General features: G+C 31.5%; 1 long non-coding RNA gene across 1 annotated transcript; it reads left to right on the top strand.

Moving 5' to 3' along the window:
* Positions 1-301: 301 nt before the first annotated feature.
* On the top strand, positions 302-3,870 carry LOC143067716 (uncharacterized). The gene is made up of 3 exons (XR_012976015.1): positions 302-585; positions 1,671-1,820; positions 3,328-3,870. It is a non-coding gene; the product is annotated as an uncharacterized LOC143067716 (long non-coding RNA).
* The last annotated feature ends 12,468 nt before the right edge of the window (positions 3,871-16,338 follow it).

The following is a 16,338-nucleotide window of genomic DNA, read 5'->3' as shown; positions in this document are numbered from 1 at the left end:
AATATGAAATTGGTTACGAAAATGAGTAGCATGAAGGTGTGACTTTGTTGGAAGCTTGATGAATTTTTATGAACATGATCTAATTGAGCTTCATTATGCTTTATGCAGTTTAGCAAAGTATTTTGTTTGTTTTTGAAATATTATAAGCAAATTACATTTCCTCATTTTCAATATCTCTGTAAAGTACGCTGGGGAAAAGAAAAAATATAAAAATAGCCAAACAAAGCTTTGTGTTTAAGAATATCGATTATATGCTTTTGTGGAACAAGTGTTAGTTTCCTTTTTAAAAGTAGATGTTTTCCTGTTTTCTTCCTTCTGTGACGTAAATAATATCATTTTTCCGTCAAACATATTTCTTAACATGAAATTAGACTGCAATGCTAAATCTTTCAAGAAACTTGAAATTATCAATAGCCTTAATTGTAACTGGGTGTGTAATTCATTTCATTGGATTTGTTTCACCTTACTGGAATATAATACCAGATACCGAAGCACTTGAAAGTACGGAGAGCGCCGTAAGACTTGGTCTGTGGACAGTATGTATTCGACGAGGAAAGAAAATAAACTGTGTACAATACGACCACAGTAAGTAATATTATCAAGTTTTATATCACTTAAAAATATCCTCACGAGGATGTTTAAATATATATCATAATTAAGATATAGCAGTAATTGTACATACGCTAAAAGTATAACTGTGGGTTAAAATATGATCTTAATAGTTTTTAAAGTTAATAAATCTCTCGTTTAAAATGATATATCATGAACATTCTAATCTATGTTCTAAAATTTCATTATCAGATTTTATTTACTAAACGTATGTCTTATCCTGGACGAGAAAAGTCTGTAATTCTTTATCTCATTTAAGCTAATAGCTGTTGCTGAATCTCAGCCGCATCATAATGCAACCAATCAGAATCTAGTAGTTAATTCAAGATGGCGTGTATGTCGACTGAAACTAATAGCTCCGCACCGTGATGCGAAGCACACATTGTGTTATCAGTTTGACTTTACCATGTTTACACGAGACACTTACATAAAAACACAATTAAAGCAACCCAGAAACTGATAGCATATATATTCTTAATCTCAAATAATCACGATTATGGATCAACCAATAACCTTTCCCGGCTCCGTGCTGACGGTCGTACTTTGACCTATAATCGTTTACTTTTGCAAATTGTGTTTTGGATGAAGAGTTGTGTCATTGGCACTCGTACCACATCTTTTTATATATATAGACTTAATTTGTAACAATATTTTTTGTTGACAGTATAAAGTTTCATGATAAAAATCTCGTACCTGGTTAGTACACATAAAAAAAAATACACTAGCAACGACCACATGAGCAATATCATTGTGTTTGCTTTTAAAAAAAGATAAATTAATAAGCCAGGAATTATAACCCCAATGAATGTATTTATAAAGAAGAAGATGTGGTATGATTGCCAATTAGACATCTCTCCACGAGAAACCAAATGACACATAAATAAACAACTATAGGTCACCGTACGGCCTTCAACATGTATACATTTGGGAAACGCGTCAACGTTCCGATAATGTCATTATTTTATAGCTATATCATAAATGTAGGAATTTTTTTTTAGATTTAAAAAAAACCTTCATATTGATTTTGTGTATCTTTCATTCTCATTTGTTTGTTGTTGCAGGTCTTAGCCAGTCGAAGGCAGCTAAAGGATTGGAAACATTATCTGTGATATTTTATTTGTTATCCCTATTGTCATTCTGGCTTTACCTGCGTCATCCTGTTTATGGAGGAGACATACTTTTAGTATGCATGATCTTTATCATTTTGATTGGTAGGTGAGTTAAAGAATAATAAAAACAAAAATACAAATAATCAAACCCACTGAATGCTTAGCTTCCAAAACTACGCAACAAATGTTATACTATTTTACTGATCAAAAGAAGATAATTCGAATATTTCAAAGTCGATTCTCCAAATTCATCATAACAATCGTGTGTGATTATGTAAAGTGATGTTGTGTTGCTACCTTACCGTTTTCCTAACATTAGTTTATAAAGATATATACATTATAGCGGCTGTTCTGTTTTTGTTTCCGACTTACAGTATGACAATCGACCCCAACGATGAGCTGAACTCGATATGATAAAGTCAGTATAAAATAAATTGTAACAAACTGTAAAACAAATCAAACGAGAAAAAAGAACCGCACGACTTACGAAATCGATGGCGTTCAATGGCTAACCTACTATGATACTATAACTTATTATCCTTTTGACATAGTTTTATTTTTAAAACATTCTTATTAAAACTGCCATAAAAGATGATTTTCAAGTGCACACTTAAACTCTTTTTCTCTAAGTGTCTTTATGAGACAACTTTTTGAAAGTACATTGTAAATTTTAATATAGCTTTCATATTGAAGCAGAAAGTAAATGTGTATTTTATGTTTCTAAACAGGGGAAATATTTAATTTAGATAGTAATATTTAAATTCTTGAAGCCTATCCCTCTCGTAATTGTCAGTTAAAACCATTTATTAAAGTTACAGGCGTCAAATATGATTTCATTTTTTTTTTAATTAAAAATATGCTTTGACTTTTCAATAAAACAAAGCATAACAATCTGAACCTAAGTTAACGATGTATCCGAATGATTAGCAGATATAAAACTAGCACTCCAGCGTCAGTTGTTATATCAATATTTATGTATTTATTTTATTTCTATTTTGGCATACGTAGCGCACTTTAGGGACAAAGAGAATACGCTTTAAAGAAAACAATTAATTTGATCATGTTTTTTCCGGTTGCAATGTGTTATTATAATCAAATAACGTTTTTCATTTTTCTGTTCTTATAAATAATAATAAATTATGCTATATTATCATCTTTAACAAAGAGTTTCCTAGATAAAAAAAAATCATCAACCAGTAATCTGCATGTAATATTGCAGAGACAGGTTTCTTTTGTTGGTGCTTTTTTGTTGACAACTAATTGACTTGCATTTTGTTTGTGACGTTCGGTTGCTGTCTAATTGAAGTATGCCTGCTCTCCTTTTATTCATAACAGTTTAATACAATATATGTCAACCTCCTAAATTAGTGATACATTCCAGTCCGGAAAGATGTTCATGTACCCATCATTGTTAACTTGATAAGAAAAGGCGTAGTCGTGGTGTACTAAGTATGAACTCATAAGATTATTCATTTTGACACAACGCCAGATCTAGTGACTTACTTGTTCTAGATATGTCACACATTATTTTTATCCCTATAACCTATGAAATTGTCATCTTACATTTAATGATTGAGCTCTCACTACATGCATTTCGTTTTAATTTCAGTTGAAACAACAGCAGTTGGAGCTCTTTGTTGGGTTACTATGTATGATATTCAGAAGAGATATGTATTATCTTGGGCATTCGGATTAACGGTTGGTTCCGTGATATTTCCTGTGATTGCTGGCTGGTTCGTTTCACAAGAAAGAACTTCTTTTATTCAACAACATAGACGTTCCAGTTTAGAACAACCAGAAAAGAAAGAAATTTTACTTCATTAATATATGCAAAACAAAAAAAAAACCTTTATGTGCTATTTAAGAGATAAAAGCGGTCGAAATGTTAGACATTTATTCAAACTTTCGTTGGTTTTTTTTTTATATTTCTATCCTTTGGATAGACACACCTAACTTTTTTTTTATTTCAACAGATAAACAAAAGAAGATTTTTGTAGAAACATTATGCAAATCTGCTTTACATTATTTTGCTCTCAATATGTATGTAATAGTTCTTTGGGAATAATTGATTTTAGGATTTAAGGACAAAAACGGCATTTTTGCTGTATGTTTATGAAATTAAAAAAAAAGTCAATGCTGACTCTTTCATTAACATTGGTACAAATAATGTTCATACGTAATCAAACATAATGCCATTTCAAAGAGGGCTCCATGTTCTTTTTTTCAAGTTAAATCAGTTTAAATCATAAAAAAAACAGTCGCAAAGTGCATCTTTACGGACGCCATCACGAGCTGGTTGAACGTTATGGAATAACGGTTTTACAAATGATATCGGATATGTTCTTTACGTTGTAACTACAATCCCCTTCCCTTTCATGAATGTGACCTACCGAATTAGACTTTTTGCCGGATTTGTTATCACATAAGCAACATGACGGGTGCCACATGTGGAGCAGGATCTGTTTAGCCTTCCGGAGCACCTGAGATTACTCCTAGTTTTAAGTGGGGTTCGTGCTGCTTATTCTTTAGTTTTCTATGTTGTGTCATATGTACTATTGTTTGTCTGTCAGTCTTTTTCATTTCTAGCCATGGCGTTGTCAGTTCATTTTCGATTTATGAGTTTGACTGTCCCTCTGGTATCTTTCGTCCCTCTTTTTGAGACTTGTCACAGTTTGACGTCGCAAAAATAAATTTTACGTTAGAAACGTCATCACCTCCCCTGTAACTTTATCAAATGCCCTAATAACGTGTTATAGTATTCGTTTATTTGTCTTTGTAATTATTACTGTTTACTGTTCAGTAAGCTGTACCCCTATTTTCGAAATTTTTACCTATTATGTTCGTTTGATTTGTTCACACATCTTTGACAATATAATGAAATTTAATGAGACATGCATACAATTGAGAGGTTTAGCTAGCTATTAAGCCAGGCTTAATCCACCATTTTTACATAAGAAAATGCCTGTTCAAAGTCAGGAATATGACAGTTGTTATCCATTTGTTTGATGTATATGAAGTTTTGATTTTGTTATTTGCTTAGTGACGTTCCGTTTAGAATTTTTCTCGAAGTTTGGTATTTTTTGTTGTTTTAATTTTTTATTTGTACCAGAGACTTACGACTTTAATTATACATTTCTTACTAATATATACCAGACGAATCACACGTACATATAATACAATTGTAATGTTGAGTAATTTTATCGAGATTTATTATGATTAAAGTGCGACAATCCGATTTGAATCATTCTCCTATTCTAGTTGCATTTCTGTAAATATGGATAATGCAATTTCCCATAGAAACTCATTTTCAGTAAAGTGTTTCACTTTTACTTTGAAGTTTCGTACAAAAATATAGCATGGAACGGAGAGTTCATAAGCACTACTATTTTTGGCAAAGGTTAAAACATAGGGCTGTGAAGCATATTTTTAACATATGTATGACTCGAACTTATAATAGTTAAACCTTACAGTTTAAGTATGTACTACCACTCGCTTTACTTTGAGTCTTCATGAGGAATATGGCTTTGTCAATTTTTTAAATATTGTTTGAAGATCATGTTAGCAAATTGGCTACATTGATATTCAGTGAACAGAAGGACTCAAATGAGACAATAATAACCTACATAATGAACCAATTTAAATCCAGAGGTAAATAAATATGGGTCTTTGGAGAAAAATATTCCCCCCCCATTTTTTTTTAATTAAAAGCCAACGAACTAATCAATTAATATTAAATAAAGTATCTAAATATTACTGGTAACACGTGTCTATTAGCAAAGGTTCAAATTTTCGTGCACACATATTACATGTACATGAACCTTAAATAATGATAGAGCGAAGCAGTCCATAGCTTTTAGAAACCTCAAACTTGCATTAAATTTCAGCAAAGCAAATTAAGACAAGAACATACCAAGACGCAACGATATCCAATAAGAGAAAGTCTGATGATTATAACCAAAACCTTTTGTTGGTATATCCTACTTGAGGCCTACACCAAGGCTAAAGAAAACAAACTTTAAAATCATACCAAATCATAGTTAAAAGAATCCCTTCGATAATTGCAAAATTGCCAATTTATGAGTGTCAAAGTGCCATCTATTAGACCGTTTGGGTTATTAATGCCACGATTACATCTTCTGTTCAAACCTAATATTCAGAAATGTTCTTTATCCAGGTACAAATGTTTTTGATACTGATTCAATACAAGATATCTTCACTATTAAAATACTAGACATCATGTAGAGTATGTAGCAATGTCCTATAACAGTAATAAATTGTGTCTGTTTTGCCATTTGATTAGGAATTTTCCTTTTTGAATTTTCCTCTGAGTTCAGTATTTCTGTGATTTTACTTTTTTTTCTAGTGAGGAGTAATCTGAAACGACCGATACGTGATCATGCCAAAAGAAGTATGTTATTTTGTTAATTGACACAAGAATCTCAACGAATAATATTTATTTCAACAATAATTCAGTACAGTGAAAGAACAGTTTTTGAGAAAGGTCATAAACATAATACTCTTCAAATACTTCGACTTAATAAAATAACATGTAAGAAACAGAAACATTATGAAGGAATGCAAATATGTCACCAAAAACTGTCTTTAAATTGAGTAGAAGGGATGGGATATATTAATTTATTACTCAAAACCTCTACTTTTACGATTGGTAAAATCAAATAAATGAAACAAAACTTTTTCTAAAATATGAATATGAATATGACCGTTATAATGTTCTATCCTTTAATACTCCATGGAAATAGCCGGTGTAATTCGATAAGCAGAAATATATACTGAATTAAGTGATTACAAGCTTGTTAGAATCGAGACGGTACAACCGTATTCCAACCGGATTCCAACAAAAAGAAGAGCAAGATCATTTTTATACAATAACAAAATGAAAGAAAAACACAAGTAAGAGAGAATGTAATTCACTGAGTAAAATAAGACATTTTTATTTAATGTTATTTTTATGTACAGTTACTGTAACAGTTAAAGTTTTTAATTTTCGATTGAATATCTAACCTGGTGTTGACCTTGATATTTTGACAATTAGTTACAAAAATCTGCAAGAGCTATTTTTACTGCATGAAATGTGATGTTTTTGCTGAATTCTCTTCTGCCGTTAGCTTTTGTTTAGGAATTTTACTTGTGTAAGTCTTGGCAATACATAGAGTATACTGATAACCTTTATTTTGCCAATTTTCTTCTAGAGTATTATATGGATGGATGTAACCCTCTGTATCCTCAGATGCAACACCGCTGGCATTAGAAATTTTACTGTCACTACTTGAACTAGAGATGTTAGTGTTGCGCGAAGCCAATCTTTCTTCATCTGTTCTAACGTTTGACATTTCTATTATACTTGATTCGTCGATTGTTTCATATTGTGAATCAGAATTGCCAAATGTATTGACAGTAAAATGTTGTTCTTGAAGAGTTGATGGATGTGTGGTAATTTCACCATTAGTGGCAATACCCGCATTAAAAGTCCCTGCACGATCGGTACGGTGTTTTTTACACAATAGTCTTCGAATTATCAATACAAAAATACAACATATGACCATCGACACGGCAGTACTTGCTGATGATGCTACAATTATTATTATAACCTTGTCCATAGTAACTGCAGATTCTCTGTCATCTTAAACATAGATTGTATAAATAATTATATTTAGTGTATAATTATACTAGCATACAGCAGTTTGTCGGAATCAATTAAATTTGTTAAATTGCAACAACTCGTTGTTGGGATCGTAGGTAAGCAACTGTAAGGCGCTGCTCTTTTAAACATATCATTTTCAAGAAGAGGCCTTTCATCCCAGTTGCCCTATATTGGAGAATCAACTAATCAGTTTATTGTTATATGTTCTTGTCATGAAGAATTTCAGCGGACGTTTTGTGTTTTATGTTGTTTTTTTAGACTCGAAATATTTATAATAGATATACATTTTATTTCGAAGGTGTTTAATATAACGTATTTCTGTTAATGAGTAGTATTCACTTACACAGTCGCATACATTTTAGACAATTTATATTATTGTAATGATATAAGAAATATCCAGATATTCAAAGTAAACCCCATCCTTTCAGAGGTCACTAAAATATCAATCAATGAACCCTCTTGCAATCAACACACTTTTCAACAAAACATAGCATTCAGTCCAAAATAAGTATATTGGACATTTTGTTTTAAAACCTGGCAAGTTCAAATCCAAGAAAGAACTAGGAGTGATTAAAAAGTGGCAATTATAAACACTTCTTAACGAAATAATTTTGTTAAGATTTGTTATGTTTATAATAACTGCAATAGATGTAAGAAGATGTGATATGAGTGCATATAAAACAACTTTCCATCAAAGTAACAATTTGCCAAAGGAAACCATTATAGGTCAAAGTACAGCCTTCAACACGGAGCATTTGCTTCAAACCGATCTATTGTTTTGAAGAAAAACAATTTTATAGGAAAGAGGATAGTACAGTTTAGTTTTTGGCATTCCTGTAGACTTCGAAAAAGTGTAAAAATAATCTGTTGGCATAATACGAAAATAGATATTGACTCTTCAGCCTAACCCATATGTTGTATGGGGTCGATTCCCAATGATAATATTTATATCAACCATTTGAATGCAATTTAAACCACTTAATCTCTACACCCGCTCTAAATAATACAGTTCGAAAATGAATCAGCTTTATGGGATTTGCACCACAAAGTCGATGTCTTTATTCCTACCGGACCTGGCGTCAAATTTATATACACTCCCCACAGTTAATTGAACACCCTTTTTTCGGATGAAATATTTGCAAGATTGCAATCCAAATTGAAATGTTTTTAATTCCAGTCAATCCTTTAGCGAGTTTAAAGGTAAATCAAAAGTAAACATATGGATAATAAAGAAAAATTAAAAAAAATGATAACCTACCTTCTTCATATTTGACAGAAGTATCTTCTTTATTCTGTAATTTGGGGATTTCTGTTAAAATGATTTCTTCATTCCATTCTCTAATGGTTTCTTTATAATTGGAACTGAAATTGAACAATTTAAACCCGAACTTAATCATCTTTTTATGTAGCCTAGATAGTCGACTGGTCTTGGGAGTATGACACATTGTTTCAAAATCATTAGTTGAATTATCTTTTTGGAATACAAAAAGCTACTGAAAGTTACTCTTTGGGTTTTTATACAGAAACAGAACAGAAATAGACACTATACATTTTGAGGGCAAATACAAGTTTATAGGGATTTGATGAATGTATTTTAGTGTTAATAGGTATATTTGTATTTAGTTTAAGTTACATATTCTCATCAATTGCTTAATTCAAATAATATAGAAATACGATACTGACAGTCCAACAAGTACTTCTTGGTGCAATTTTGAACAGTTTAAGAGAAAATTTTACCATAAGTAGTTTTAGAACTAAATATGCAAGGCTGCATTGGTTGTGGAATGCATAATTATAGGCAGAAGTACATTTGTTTATTTGATGCCCTTTTCGAGATGTACCTAAACGAAAGAAGAAAGTACATGATATACCAGCTATACCTTTCTGTTGTAAAAACATTACTTTCTTCACAACCGTAAATATGATGACACCTGAAACATATTAGCACTAATTAACGAATGGGAAACTGTCATTTAAAAGAAGAATACTTTCTGTTGTATAATATTAATATTTAAAATGTGTTAAACATAGCTATGAATGGATATACTTTCCATCGAGACGTTGAAGAAATGCGAGTGATGTTGGTAAAGCTAAATGTTTACATAAGATTAATAATTCTTATATGTAGCCATTATTGCAAGTACTTCTGCGTTGAAATGAATTATCATTGACTTCCAAATTTTTAAATTATCGGTTTTCAAAACTGGTTCGAAATACTAAGATTTTGTTTTACCCCCAGAAGTAGATAACCGTGGCTGTATTTGGAATTTTGTTTTGACATTTTTTGCCATTCTATGCTCTTCACTTTCTTACTTTCTTCGTACTTTTTCAGCATTTGAAATTTTAACAGATTCGATCGTCACTGATGACTCTTTTGTAGAGAAACGACTGTCTGGGGCATAAGATAATAAGACTGGTGTCTTTGGTGTATTTGTGTAAATGTCCAAAATATTCAGAATTTAAAATTATATATTTGATTAACTGATTACACAAATTCTTACTACTTAATAGCTTCATATTATAGATCGGTTATGTATTTTTTCAGTTAAAATATAATATTGTCATTCAGTTTTTATGTCAGTTGCTTTTTTAATCATTAAAAAATTGAAAATTTCGGAGAAAATTGGATGAGTTCAAAACCATTGAATTTTACTTTCTTTTATTTTTTTCTAGAATCAGTAGTATATTTCATTAATAAAGTAATGTCTAAATTTTAGAATTAATTATTTCCATAAAAAAAATCACTAACATATATCCTCCAACATTAAAAAAAGGGACCTAATAAGGGCAAACGTATTATATATCTGTTCGAAAGTCATGAATCGATTGAGAGAAAAACATATCCGGGTTACAAACTAAGATTGAGGTAAACACATCAACTATAAGAGAAAATCCAAAAACATACCAAAATGATATTCAAACTCAAAACTCGAAAACAAACCAACAATGCCATTGCAAAAAACGAAAAACGATAAAAATAAAAAAAACCCAACAACTAACAACAGTACACAAACGCAAGCAGGCACTGCTTCTCATGTGGCACCCATGGTATTGATTATTTAATCAAAATTTATTTTCAAGTGTAAATATCCAACCTTTACTTGAATAGTAAAGAAATGCTCTCCGTTTATAAAACTTGAGATGAAGCGTAAAATCAGGACAGAATCAAGAGCCATTATTGTCAAGATAGAATCGACTTAGAAAGCAAAATGAATCGGTAAGTAATGTTTGTATTTCATTTTACAATGTCTTTATTGTAACCGACATGCCAATGCTTTTCAGATGAATCTGATTCATAAAATGTCTGATAACATAGCTAGACATTGACCAAAAGAATTAAAACTCAATGTACGTTATGGAGCTAATATTTGAAATATTTAAAGTGTGTAGTAAGATTTTTTTTAATTGACATACAGACTTTTCAAATCGATTTCAAATTAACTTATTTTCTTGCAAAGCTCAGTATCATAAATACTAGTATACAACTTTTAGATACCAGATGTATAGAGCATTCAGCTTCTTTGGGGTGTTTTTAGATTGAACGAGTTTGTTACGAGAATTGATATCCTTTAGTTTCTGTGAATTTGTTTGTAGACTGGTTTATCATACATTTTTAAATTGGTGCACACTATTTTCTTCGACTTTTGGTTTGTAAACGTGCGGTTGTGATATCTAATTGCCTTTATTAGACTATATCAAAGCTATGTAAAGCGTTGATTGCCTAATTAACTAAGGTCTTAGTAAGGTGTAATAAACTTACCTTTCGCATTCACATAAACTATAACAGAGTCTTCCATAAAAAGGAAAGGTACAATTAAATCTACACTTGTCACCGTAAGAGCCAATCGCACATTCTACAAAAATGAAGAATATGAAACCTATGCACTGGGGTAAAGCTGATGACCGTAACTTCATTCACGGTCATCCCAAGATGTCGGATGAAAAAATAGGTCAGTATCTGTATTGTCTGTTACAGTGTTCCTATATCATTTTCTTTACAAAGGAGACATTGATACGATGTAAATTTATAAAAGATTCACACGTAAATCACAAATTACTTCCGAGAAATGTGCATGAAACAGGAAATTCGATTTAAAAAAATCGCTAAGATGACCGTAAATCACAATCGAGATGACCGTAACAGAATCAGCAATTCATAACAAGGGTGACCGTAATTGGTTAAAAGATGACCGTAACTTTTAAAGGATGATCGTCAATTCTAAGAAATATCCGTATTTGTATAACTACTTTTTTGTATCAAATGATTAATGGTGTTGATATAAAACGTATTTATATGAGAGCATTATCCTATAGGTAGAAGAAAATAAGACGTGATTTAAATACAAAATTTACCATATATATCTTTTTTTACGGTAGAGGGTATAATTTTTAAAATGAACATACAACAAGACATGCACATGTAAAGGTGGTGAAAACATGCAACAAAAGCGCGATTAAATGACACCTTACAAGTATAATAAAAAAAAAAGTGTGCTGCACAGCCTCCAACTAAAAGCCAAAAGATTTTTTGTTATTTCTTGAATTCCTTGTAATGACATATAATAAATACACTTTTTTAAAAATGCCAATAGATGTACACCCATTGATATTATATCGTCTTTGATTTGTCCTCTATTTTGTCTTGCAAGTAAAATAACAGAACTTGTTTTTTAAATACTACGACCAAACTAGTGAAGGCGAGCTCCAGCAAAATAGATCCTTAAAATAGTCTTGTGCGTATAGCGTATCACATGGGGTAGGGGCGAATTAAGCCATTTTCAATAAAAGGGGGGTCCCAACATAGGGTAAAGGGGGTTCAAACTATGTATCCCCATTCAAATGCACTGATCGGTAAATAAAAAGGGGGTTCCAACCCCCGGACCCCCCTTGGATCCACCACTGAGGGGAACCTTGTCAATTTGTATATACAGCAATGTTATTCATATATAAAGACAAACTAAGATTTTAATCTGTTTCCTCTGGAACCATACACACAGGCTCGATTACCGGATTTTCATATGTTTGATAAGTGTTTTTTTATGATCCATTCATGAGCATTATGTTTTCTGGTCTGTGCGTCTGTGCGTCTGTTCGTCCGTTCGTCTGCTCGTTCGTCCGTCTGTCCCACCTCAGGTTAAAGGTTTTGGTCGAGGAGGTTTTTGATGACGTTGAAGTCCAATCAACTTGAAACTTAGTACACATGTTTTCTATGATAATTTTTTTATGATCTTTCTCATCATAATGCCAAATTAGTTTTTTTCCCCATTTTAACGGTCCACTGAACATAGAAAATTATAGTGTAGATGAGGCATGTACTAGAGACACATTCTTGTTTCTTCAACCTTTTCGTCGTATCTCTGTCAATTTAAATTTTAAAGTCGTTATTAATAAATATTTCATTGTTTACGAGAAATTTGCAATTTACTATCATTGTCATGAACTGAAAATACGGCAAATAGTTAAAGATAAATTGATGAAACATGTTTATATCCGCTAACTAAGCCCTTATTGAGACAAACACAACAAAAAGCTATGAATACAAATACGGATATTCTTAGAATTGTGGGTCATCATTTAAAAGTTACGATCATCCTTTATAAATTACAGTCATTCTTTACAAATTACGGTCATCTTTTACAAGATACGGTCATATGTTTACCAATCACGGTCATCCTTGTTTTATGTAACGGTCATCTTGAAAATATTTTGATAATGATTTACGGACATCTTAGCGATTTTTTTACATTGAATTTTGCGTTTCCTGAACATTTTTTTGGTAGTAATTTTTGATTTCTGTGTGAATCATTTATAAATTTACATCGTATCAATGTATACTGTGTAAAGAAAATGATATAGAACCACTGTAACAGACAATACAGATACTGACCTAATTTTTCATCCGACATCTTGGGATGATCGTGAATGCAGTTACGGTCATCAGCTTTACCCCAGTGAATATGCATATCATGATTGAATAAAATGAGTCGTTGTGACTAAAGGCAATTCCTCTAGGGTTAGAAGAGAGGCGAAAGATAACTGAATTATGAATAAATACTAGTACATAACAATTGATACTTATGATTTCTATATAAACGGAAATAAATAATACGTTTTTCACTAGCAACAGAAAGTTCAAAACAGGATCTGTTTTACGTTACCAGAGCACCTGAGATTACCCATTGTCTTCTTATGGGTTAGTGTTGCTTAGATTTCTCTGTTGTGTTACGTGTACTATTGTTTGTTTTTTGGTCCTTTTCTATTAAAGCCATCGCGTTTTCTGTTTATTTTCGACTTATGAGATTGAATGTTCCTCTGGTATATATTTCGCCTCTCTTTTATACACATATTATATTATCCAATGTATTTCAAGGATGCACTTCTGTTTAAAGTGTTACATAGAAACTTATTTCTTATATTTCAAACCCTTTGGACATCCATTTGATAATCCGAATTCTACATTTTACAAACTCAGCTATTGGCATTTAACCTCGGATTCCATGGTGGTGAAAACTTTATGACAATATAGAGGTATTCCCGTAACAGTGTGGACACCCGTAATACTTATGTTGTAAACTGAATCATTCACCTTTAATGTGTTTGTCATTGGCTATCAATAACGATGATTTTACGCTCACCCAGTGAAACAATTTATTAACAGTTATTTTCCTTATTTTCATTTCACTTTAGAAGGTAACATACATGTTTTATATGTTGGTTGACAGTTATGGAATAACCGTTTCACAGATGATATCGGATATGTTCCTTATGTCGTAATTATAATTCCCTTTCCCTTTTCACAAATGTGACCTACCGAATTAGACTATTTACCGGATTTGTAATAACATAATCAACACGACGGGTGCCACATGTGGAGCAGGATCTGCTTACCCTTCCGCAGCACCTGACATCACCCTAAGTTTTTGGTGGGGATCGTGTTGCTTAGTCTTTAGTTTTCCACGTTGTGTCGTCTGTACTATTATTTGTCTGTTTGTCTTTTTATTTTTAGCCATGGTGTTGTCAGTTTATTTTCTATCAATGAGTTTGACTCTCCCTCTGGTATCTTTCGTCCCTCTTTTATATCTATCTTCTACTTTATGTGTACAATGCACTTTGTTTAAATCATACAAGAACAAATTTGTATCGTTAGTTCAATGGTTGAGGACTGAATGTTGTCGTGAATATAGCGTAAACTTCGTTCCTGTTATTGCACTTTTGTTTTTCTGCGTCACAACGTAAATGACGTCGGCATGGGCGGAAGTAAAAACTATACGTTATTAAATGATTGAAAAGAACGAATGCATTTCTACATGTCTCCTATCGTCACTACAAATGTCTCCTTTTCTGTGTACCCTTGAGTAGCTTTCACACTGACGTATACCTCAACCTCTGCTTTGATTCATCAATGCTCTCAAATTCTATATTTCAATCCATACTGTATTATTCGCATTTATTTGATTATGAGGCATTTTTATTATTACAAAAAGTCGTTCTATTGCCAACATATTTTTAAACACAATATGAATCTACCAAAGGTTAAATAAATATGTACAACAATAAATAAGCAAAGAAAAGAACTTAAATGTGAGCAATATTGTTTAACAGAATTGAAAAACAAAATTAGATTGAAAACAGTTCACGAATATTCTTTAAACCAAAAGTATAAAGGCTGCGATTCAAAATTGTCTGATAATTTGTATGATATAAAAAACCAAACATAAATCAAATATTTGCAGATGGTTGAATGTATCCATTTCTTTAATTTTGGATTTTTTAAATAATTACAATTAATTGATTATTTACAACTCTTTGCGATCAAATACTGGTAATATACAAGTCTAACGAAATGTCAAAATATAAGATAACCTTAAATATTTTTTTTTAAATCTTCTTTATCTTATGTTAAGATTATTTTCAAAACTAAAAAGCTCACTGGTTTATGGAGAATGAGAATGCTATATATAAAATAGAATGGTATGCTACTGTCATACTAGTGACAGTTTTAACTAGATTTTTACCTAAATTCAATCCACCATTTTCTACAAAAGTTAAATCCTGTACCAGGTCAGGAATACGACGTTTGATATTTTTGAGCTTTTTATTTTGTCATTTGATAAAGGACTTTCTGATTTGCAAATCTTGAGCTTTACATCCTGAACCTATCGCTGTCAATGCACTCGTCAACTTGTAAATGCTAAAGTACCTTAATCTATTTATGTTATTCAGAAATCGTAATATGATATGTAGAATGAAGAACGTGATATACTTCATCTGTGTCAGTCAAGGCTATATAAGACTTGAAATAATAGACATTCTTACCTGAACAACGGCCATTTGAACTTTTGTAGAAGCCATCACAACATTTTTCGCTTACCACTTCTTTACCATTTACTAGTCTTCAATAGAAATACTTATTAGTAAAGTAAGTTTTGTTGATACACTTTGTTAACTTTATAGTTTAAAAAAAAGTAAAGCAACAACCGCAAATATGGCGTTTACAAAAAAAGATTGATAAATAAAGGCAACAGAAGTATACCGCTGTTCGAAAGTTATAAATCGATTAAGAGAAAACAAATCAGAGTTACAAATTAAACCGAGGGAAACAATCAAATGTAAGAGGAAAACAACGAAACAACAGAAACACTAAAGTGTAACAAAAAACAAACGACAATGCAACACATACAGAAACAAATTATAAGATAACAATTGAATAAAAAACGAACATGTAAAACAACCTAGGTCAGCACATCAATACAGCACAACCGAACCACGCATTGTATGTCACCCGACTAGATCGATGCACAAAAGTGACGTCACAGGTAAATTTCAAAAAAATTCCAAAAAAATAGGATATAGATCAAGATTAGGTTTGAAATAATGATATTTGATGTATTTGATAACAATAAAAATTAAAATACTATAATAATAGAATTGTGTTAGTAATTAGATAATTAATTGTAT

The sequence above is a fragment of the Mytilus galloprovincialis genome, chromosome 3 (genome assembly GCF_965363235.1).
Source record: "Mytilus galloprovincialis chromosome 3, xbMytGall1.hap1.1, whole genome shotgun sequence".
Lineage (NCBI taxonomy): Eukaryota > Metazoa > Mollusca > Bivalvia > Mytilida > Mytilidae > Mytilus > Mytilus galloprovincialis.
This window is presented reverse-complemented; position numbering and strand designations above follow the sequence as displayed.